At 32.2% G+C, this 9,522-nt stretch overlaps 1 long non-coding RNA gene across 3 annotated transcripts in view; it reads left to right on the top strand.

The window, feature by feature from the left end:
• The window catches only part of LOC106688218 (uncharacterized), a 32,685-nt gene extending 23,684 nt beyond the window's left edge, over positions 1-9,001 (top strand). For all 3 annotated transcript variants that reach the window (XR_010844381.1, XR_001344293.3, XR_001344294.3), the window contains exons 2-8: positions 3,529-3,658; positions 3,808-3,954; positions 4,105-4,191; positions 4,300-5,051; positions 5,222-5,365; positions 5,902-6,014; positions 8,711-9,001. This is a non-coding gene — a long non-coding RNA (uncharacterized lncRNA). The remainder of the gene's footprint in view (positions 1-3,528; positions 3,659-3,807; positions 3,955-4,104; positions 4,192-4,299; positions 5,052-5,221; positions 5,366-5,901; positions 6,015-8,710) is intronic.
• The last annotated feature ends 521 nt before the right edge of the window (positions 9,002-9,522 follow it).

Below are 9,522 nucleotides of genomic sequence, written 5' to 3'. Positions count from 1 at the left end.
AATAAGACTATTTTAATTTCCTCTACATAACTGTCACTGCACTTATATAAAAGTGTCGGTCTTATCAAGGATTTGATAACGACAGTATTAGTCTGTTCAAAACGCTTATTAATGTCTGATCCATGCTATAACAACAAGTGCAACCAATTCAAAATATTTACCTTAAGCCAGTGCAAGCTGCTGTGATCTTTCACTCCATCCATTTATCTTATTCACATTTGTACCACTCGTCATATGTTTCCCTACCTCCTTTAGTTGTTAATTTGTTTATTTAATATTGCTGACACTACTACCATCTTATCACCTTGTAGAACATTAAAGAGAACAACCCTCCTCATATATCTTCTAACTCTACATTCCTTAATATCAGAACATACTTTATAGTTTGGTGGGAAAAGTATTGAAACATGATCACAACCATCTTTTTCTCTTCTGAAACCCTTTTACTTCCTTAAAACACCCCCTCTTGCTCAGATGACATCGAAAAATTGTTATGTTTCCTATACCTAAATCTTCTTATTGCTTTTAAATCTCACAACAAAGTATTTAATATCTACTGGCATATAGACCCTATCCCACATTATGTATATTGCATCCCTTGCTCCACTCTCAATTATAATTCAGCTTACATTGGTTAAACAATAAACCTTTTTGAAAGACTGCATCACACCACACAAATATTCCCTTTTATCACATAATTATTCAGCCTCAAAACTTTCAGGACATTCTTTAACTTAAGCAGTCCTTTGATTTTCATGAAACTTCTACTACTTCGAAATCATGATAAAAGCCTTATCTCTGAAAGCTTTTAGATACAACTAGAACCTTTTTGCGTAAATTTAAAAACCGACAAACAGAACTTATCGTTAACTCTGCATCGGGAGCGGCTGATCTGACAGGCACAGGATTCTTTTCTTTAGGTTTTCTGGCTCTCTTCCAAAAAGGGTGACCCCTACCTCCCAGTAGTTTCCTAACTTTGTGGGGTGGTTCCAACCTGCCCAGTCAGTTCATCTCATGTCGTCGAGAAAGGGCGTCACACATGTTTTGATCTGACAGGCTCACCGCTCCCGATTACGTCACGAACCTAAGGTCAATATTTTTCACTTTAGATGGTAAATTCAAGTACTTCGCTGTTTTTCGATACTTGTGTTAGGGTCATTTTCGGCAGGTGTTTTTCAGGTTCATCGCCCTATTAATTTTTTTTTAATTCTTCAATCGTCATTTCAGTATTTCTCTGATAGGAATATTGTATAGGGAGACCACAATATTCTGGCCTTTTTGGTTTAAACGACGAAAAAGTGTTGGCAACCTTCTTCACATGCAAGAATAATTGTGGTCGGAACCAAACCCATTGATAAAAGTACTGGAGGAAAAAAAACCTCAGGTCATAACGTATTATAATGCTTACAAAACTGGAGGGGACACTGCTAACCAAATGTGCGCCTCATACATTATACGTGCAGCGAAATACACATCGATGGCCAATGACTGTTCTCTACACTATGTTGAACTTGGTAGGGATCATTTCCTTTGTTATTCACCTCGGGAATCAATTAGAGAAGAGTTTCCCAAAGAATTGTCACATGAACTGTTTATCGGACAACTTCAGCGAAGAAGCCAGCTGAATCCTGCCTTCACACCTCCTTGAAAATTCGTCTCAAGATCCCTTCCGTCTGATGATCGTCCAAAATCAATCCCTCCCCACCTCCAAAAGCGGTCCATATGTTGCGATTGCATGATGGAAACAGAAATACATCGGCTCACAAACTACTCCAGTGTGAAATGCAACTAAGGAATTTGCTCCTCTTGCGAAACCAATCTATGCAACAAGCTTTTCAGCCTGTTCTTGCGATCCTTCATTGGTTTTGATGGACGATGAATCCGACTTATTTCTGTCCCAACACATTTCAACTTCATGCCTGACCCCGTTTTTAATATTTTTTTTTTAAGGATCTATGTCATCAATGCCAATTCATAACCATGATATGCGAATTCTGCATTTTGACTTTTTCTGGTTTCTGTAAATAATAAGAAATGTTTTAAATTTATTTTATATTTCTCCCTAATTGTCTACATCCTCAAGATGATCGGTAATTTTCGGTTTAATTAAATATGGCGATTTAGGGACTTTACGAATTTTTATGTATCGTGTGTCTGTCAGGCTCACCGCGCCCCGATTTTGAGAATCCTTGACCGCGTTCTACGAAGAGTTAACATATTCTCAAATACTTATTTATAAAAACAGTATTAATGTTATAAAATTTTTTTTCCATATTTTATGTTCTTTTATTTATTTATTTTAAACATATTTGTCGTCACTCTTTTATAATTTTTATATATTTTAAATTCCACATTTTTACCCATCCGACTAACTTGTATGATCAATAATACTATACTATAATATATATATAATAATAATAGCTTCGCAATCTTTCCAACGTATTTTTAAACTCATAACACCGCACTTGGATTTTCGATCTCTTCCAAGCAGGTTGGTGTTTTACTTTTTATTCTCTTTTTTCTTATGTTTCTTTTTACCCCTTTTCCTCTTTTTTCACCCTTCACCAGACTTTTTCACTTTCAGACACTCACCAGAGTGTACTGACGGTCCCGAACGGACCCGAAAAGTGTTGGAAGTGACCGATTCCCAACCCTTCGTTTGAAAATGAATTACCCGCAACTCCGATAGTGATTTTTCCACTCTAGAGGGAATTTCTACAGGGAAATGGTCTTTACATTTTATCCTCCACCACCTTTTCGTTTATAAGCATTTCTGAAAAACTCGCCTCTTCTCCACTATTCAACTTCGTAGTCATGAATCCTTTACCATGTCCTCGTTTTTCCATTGTCACACATAAATATTTTACTTTTGGTTTGTTTGATGCTGGAGAAGTGGCTGATCCTTGAGAAATGTTGCAAACTTCTGACAAATGAGAGTTTGAGCTGCCCTTTTTCATTGTTTTTGAAAAACTTTTAATGACTTCTTTGGTAATATTATTATAAGTAATATAATTACATTAGACAATTACTAGGCCATCTTCCAGGTTCAAAGACAATTTTTTTTGTACACATGCCAATTGGAATTGGAATGAAAGAGCATGAGTAAATGTTTACCTCATAAGGTAAACTCTGTGGTAAACTTACCTCATGAGCTGAGGTAAACATTTACCAGAGCATGAACTAAAACAGCAATGGCCATTGACCCCATTTAATCTATACTTGTCCTTCTATCTAGCAATAATGAAGCATATGAAGATGTATAGATTTGGTTCAACTAACTGCTTATTTATACTTTTACTGTAAATCCTCTAAATGATCATAAATGAATTAGATAAGAAAATTTATGAAAAAAATATGATTGATAAAAGATTTTCTAACTCAATCTAATCAAAATGGAAAGAATTTGCTGTATTTTGTAGAATATTTTTTATTAAAAAAGGCATTTATAAAGTTAAAACTACTGTGGAGATCATTCACATCATCCTAATTTTCCATATATTTGTTATTTGTACCTGTATTATGTTTAAGAGTTGCCGTTCTACCTCTAGAATGGGTTTGTATCGAAATGTGGACATTTTGTGGGTAGTTGTCTGTTACATACTTATTCAAGAAAGTATCAGGAAATTCATAGGCACTAAATCTATAGAGGAATTAAAAGGTAAGAATTTCAATATTATGTCGTCATTAACTCCTTAGCAATGATAAGGACCTGAGTTGATACTTTGCAGTGCTAAGGCAGTTAACAGTTGTATTCGCTCAATTTTTTTATAGCATGTCTAATGTTTAACCTACATATTTCCATTCCAGATTTCAAAGTATTCAATCATCATGAGAAGGGTATGTAGCTCGGCCTTCCTTCACGCCACCATCCTCTATATATTTGTATGATGAATGAATAACATCAAGTGAATGTCACCGGTCATAGCTTATCATCACTAGGCCATGAATTCAGAGGTGAGGATGTCAATATTAACCCCTTAGTTATGATAAGTTGATAAGATATGATAGTTTGTATTACTCAAAAAGTTAACATAGCGGTTTATTCAATTTTGTACACAGCAGACCAGTGTTAACAATTGTGCTTACATAATTTTTTTTTTATAGAATGTCTAATGTGGAAATTAGTAAATAAATTTCATTCATTAGATGTGGAGCGATATGTGTGACAGATCTTGGTCGAGCACAGTTCAGGTAATAAAAAATTACTGTTCAGGTAATAAAAAATTACTTAATTTGTAATTTTTTAATTACAAATTGTTTCATTTCTATATGTTTATTGAATCGTGTAATGGTTTTTAGATGCCAAAAACGTAGAATTGGAGAGAACAGTGCTCGGGTTAAATGTGATTACTATCTAAGTATGAGGACTAGCACTTGGCTGAGTCGAACACAATTTTCCTTCAAAAAGGTGTGCCATTTTATAACTTTATGGGCGACTCTACCTCATCCTCGACAACGTTGGGCTTTTCCTCCAAAACAATGTTGTATTGGTCAAATTTTTGTTGGGAGATTTGTCTAGACTTGCTAGTGATGTCAGATGTTGGCACCATTGGTGGTCCAGAGGTAGTGGTAGGACTTGATGAGGTGAAGTTTGGAAAGCGGAAAAACAACCGGGGGAGGGAAGTCCAAGATCATGGATCTTTGGCGGGATTGAAAGAGTGAGGAAGAGGTGTTTTTTTGAGACAGTCCCTGATCGCTCGGCTAACTCCCTCATAGAAGTTATCCTGCGGCGAATCACCCTGGGAACTACCATCATTTCAGACCTATAGAGAGGATATTATTCTCTAATCCACCACCAACAGTATCAACATCTGACAGTGAATCATAGCATTCATTTTTTAAACCCGGATGATGAAAGAATTCATACCCAAAATATTGAGAGGACATGGCGTGAGGTGTGGTGTAATATCCCAAGATTCGGAAGGAATAAAAACCACAATGCTGGATACCTGGCTGAGTTTTATTTTAAATCGAGGATCAATTTGAACTCCCGCTTCCATCAATTCTTGATGGAGGTTGGTAGGCAATTTGATCCTTATAGCAATTAAAAGGTAAGAATTTTAATATTATTTGGTTAGTAATAGTATGCTGATAATAACTCCTTAGTAATAATAAGGACCTGAGTTATTACTTTGTAGTGCTAAGGCAGTTAACATTTGTGTTCAATAATTTTTTAAAATAGAATATCTATTGTTATATAACCTACATATTTCCATTTCAGATTTCAAACTCTGTCATCATGAGAAGGGTATGTATCTCGGCCTTCTTTCACACCACCATCCTCCATATATTTGTACGATGAATGAATAATAACAAATGAATACCACCAGTTGTAGCTTATCATCACTTGACCTTGAATTCAGAGGTAAGGACGTCGATATTAACTCCTTAGTAACAACAAGGACCTGAGTCATTCATATATTTTATTAAAGATTTTTTTAAGATCCATTGATAAGAAAACCAGTCAATTTTATTTATTTATTTTTAATATAATTTTTAGTGTGCTAAGATAGCGCACAGCTTATTTTTCTCTTAATTGATTAATCTTATTTAATTTTTTAGAACTAATAAAAATGATTGTGCAAAATATTGCAAAAGTGTAAATAGTATTAACATCACTAAAACTGAAAAAACTAACTTTAAGCCTTCTTCTATTTATATGGCCTATTTAAAGCATAGGCTCATCTCATATGTTTTTGTTGGTTTATAAGATTGAGTATAAGTATTAATGTTAGAACTTCAATATTTTTTTAACATCTGTAGCTTCTCACTAAAATATAAATTTATTTTTAATCCATGAATAAACTTTTCATAGAACCTTTTGATCTTTTACATAACTTAATTGTAGGGTGGTTCTTATTTACTAATAGATATAATAAGATTGACATTATTTCTTTTTAGGTACTTGATATCTTCTGTAGCAGATCCTGATGAAAAGTGGTATGGATATTTATATGCATCTATTCTTTTGGTTGTTGTGACTTCGACGTCAAAGAATGAATATTTAAATTTATGTTAGTAGACAGTTACTTAGTAATTATAATTAATACTACAATATGTCTTGTTACATCTTGTGATAAATATGGTAAATATAATTTAGGTATAATAAAAGGCATTCCAAATTTCTTTATTGAATTATAATGGTCTGCTTTGGTTTATTATTTTCATTTTGTAATTTACATAGAAAAAAAATTCTCAAAACTTGAGATTTTATGTTTCCATTTATGCATAATTTAAAAAAACAAAAACTGTAATATTGGCCATCCCTTTCTTTCCTCTTGCAGCACTGTGCCGATTTCTTTTTAGATTTAGTACCAGTCATTACTCACCCTTTAATGATCCCCAGAGCTTGGATATTGTCATTTGAAGTTTTGTTTCAAAATGGAGGCCCACTAGAGGGTTCTTATGCTTACATCTATAATCATTGAGGACAAATATGAACTGTTATGTAGTAATAAAACCAAAGCCTAAAAAACAAAATTCAAGCCAAATCCATGTATTTTCCACCTTTATAAATAGAAATAATGTCCATTCATTTTTTTATAAAATTAATTAAGTGTGTAATTACTGCACCCTTCCTAGTTACCACCCTATACTAACCATCGTAGAAGGGTCAAGTTTTTATAAAATGGGACTACCATGAAATAAAATTCAACCCTCCAGGCCGGATTTGAACCAGCATGGCTGCTTCAAAGGTTGGTAACATTGACTCCTCTACTCCCTCGTCTACAAATAGCCCCTGTTTTCTGCATTTTCTGAGCTCCTTAGGACACAATAGGAGAGGCATATTTATCTTATGGAACTATGTTGTTGTTATTCTCAGAAGCTCAGAACAGGGGCTATCTGTAGACGAGGGAGTTCAGAAGTTGATGTTACCAACTTCGGTACTACAGCCGTGCTGGTTCTAATCCGGCCTGGAGGGTTGCCTTTATTTCCCAGTAGTCCCATTATATAAAAACTACCACGATGGTTAGAATAGAGTTATAATCTGTAAATAAAACCTGTATGTTAGAAAATCAATTCTATTGATGGTTAAAATAACCTCAAATTTAAATTAATCTATCAAAGGAATATTTCTCCATTCCTCAATAATTGGTAAAAATTAAAAAAAAAAAAAGGATAACAAATATTTCTCTATTCCTCAGATTGTTAACATGAATGCAGCAATACTTGAGGAAGTGATTTTTCTTTTCTTTTTTTCATTTAACTATTGTTAATAATATTTTGCTATCATAAAAAGCTTGAACAAATGGAGTCAATATCATCAAAACAAAGTAGTCTTAAATAATATGATCTGAATCAAAATGCACCCGAATAACTTTTACCTTCCATCATTCTGCCCACCTGTTCTTTTTAATAAGATTTTGCCCATATCCAACACAGTGTGATATCTTGGATTCATTTCATATCTTAGACAAAAGACTTATCTGGAACCAACATACTAGACTTAAAAGACAAGACTTCAACAGACAATTTAGCCAACTATACCGTACTGCTCAGTAGGACCTCTCGCTCTTACTTGAAAACAAACTTCTAATTTATAAGACTATACCTGAAGATAGTAGTCTTATAGTACAGGTCTGAACCTATCTAGACCTACGGACTTGAATTTTGGGGAACAGCTAAACCGTCTAATATTGATCGTTTTCAATCCAAAATCCTTAGAACCATATTCAATGCACTTTATTACATTTCCAACAGAACACTATACTATGACCTTCAGATCCCTTTTGTTGTTGACCTCATATTAACCAATTCTCAAAATTCCATATAAACCTAATCATCCTAATCCTTTGGTTTAATCCTTATCTAGTCCCACCCATCAAGTCCCAATCCACCTTTAAGGTTGAAATGGCAGTGGCCAAGAGACTTATTGTAAAATAAAAATGGACAATTGGAGTTCTGGCAATGGTCAGATGCTCTACTTTTATTTTTATTATTATTTTATTTATTGTACATAGTTTAATTATGTTCATTTTCTTTATCTTTCTTTTTGTATATATTTAGATTTTATTTATTTTTATGTACGATTTTTTCATTTATTTATTTACTTTTATTCTATTATCTACTTTTTTAAAAAGAATTTTATTCTTATGTTATGTTATTTTATTTTAGTATGAATGTGATAAGTCATCACTATTACCCAAAAACGTAGTGGCAGATTGTAATATCTATCAATAAATAAAGTTTTGAATTAAAAAAAAAAATACTTGTCAGAACTTACACTATCAGTTCATTGTAGTAGAAATGTAATTGTTTGTACAAAGGAATTAGTCGTGCAAGATAATGTTTTTAACATGAAAGTTATTAATATATATTTAAAAAAACAATATTTGTTACCTGAAATTTGTATTAACATTATTTTATTAAAATAAAACAATTTTGACATACCATTATAAGTGATTTTTCAGTCTTTTTGTAATGTAAATTTGTTGCTAAATTACTATTTATATCACACACTCTCTTCTTGAGATTTTAATTGTTTGGTGTATATAACTTTTCCTGGTTTTCAATAAACCTGATGATTCATAGAAACTTCATATATTTATAAGATATTATATGATATATTTATAAGGAACTAAAAATATTCTTATTATTATTTTCATTTTTACCTAAATAATACCTTTATTAACTTGTTCATTGTATTAATTACTTTTTGTATAAATTATATTGTAGAAAATAATATTGAGGTGTTTATTGTTGGCTGTAGATTCAATGTGAGGAGAAGATGGTCCAGGTTGCAGTCAGTAATGATAATCTATCATTTGTGTCCACACCCTCCAAATGATCATCTCACAAAAAATTATAAATATATTATATATAATAGTTATAATATAACTATGTATATTATATCCCAACTATTGTAATTTTGTCCAATTTTTATGAGTTTGTTGTATTTTTATATGTTATTAATGTATTTTATCTAGATAATTTCTACTTATTTTGGTGTGAGTAACTTGTTTATCTGGTATAAATAAATTGGGAAAAAATATTAAAGTTATCCTCTTGTTTTGAATTTTTTTACTTATGAATCTAACACAACTGGAAATGAAATGAATGCATGTATGCTTTCTATCGATATTTCCATCCATTGAGGAAAAATAAACAAATTATCTTTAGACAGGACTTTATGGTCTTACCACAAGTCATATTAGATGCAATAAATCCATGGATATTAGTTTTAAAACAATCATTAACTACTTAAGATTTTGAAGTCTCAGTCTATTTTTTTAGAAAGAGAGGAAAAGTTTGGTGCTCTACAATATTGGGTTGCTAAATACACAGCATAGTTATACCTAGTTAGACAATTGTTTTAATTCTAATAATATATAGGCTTAGTATAGTAAATTAAAAATATATGATAGTCATACATATTTTTTCCCGTTATTTATAGTTTTTATGAATATAAAATTAATATTCATGAGAGATAGTTGACCGTGGATGACTTATATGAGAAGAAGATGGTTGGGGGGTCAAAATAAAACACAAATAAGTTGAAGTAACTTATTTGAGTTATATAAT

Source organism: Halyomorpha halys, unplaced genomic scaffold (assembly GCF_000696795.3).
Source record: "Halyomorpha halys isolate HHAL.00 unplaced genomic scaffold, Hhal_1.1 Scaffold1083.1, whole genome shotgun sequence".
In the NCBI taxonomy this organism is placed as follows: domain Eukaryota; kingdom Metazoa; phylum Arthropoda; class Insecta; order Hemiptera; family Pentatomidae; genus Halyomorpha; species Halyomorpha halys.
This window is presented reverse-complemented; position numbering and strand designations above follow the sequence as displayed.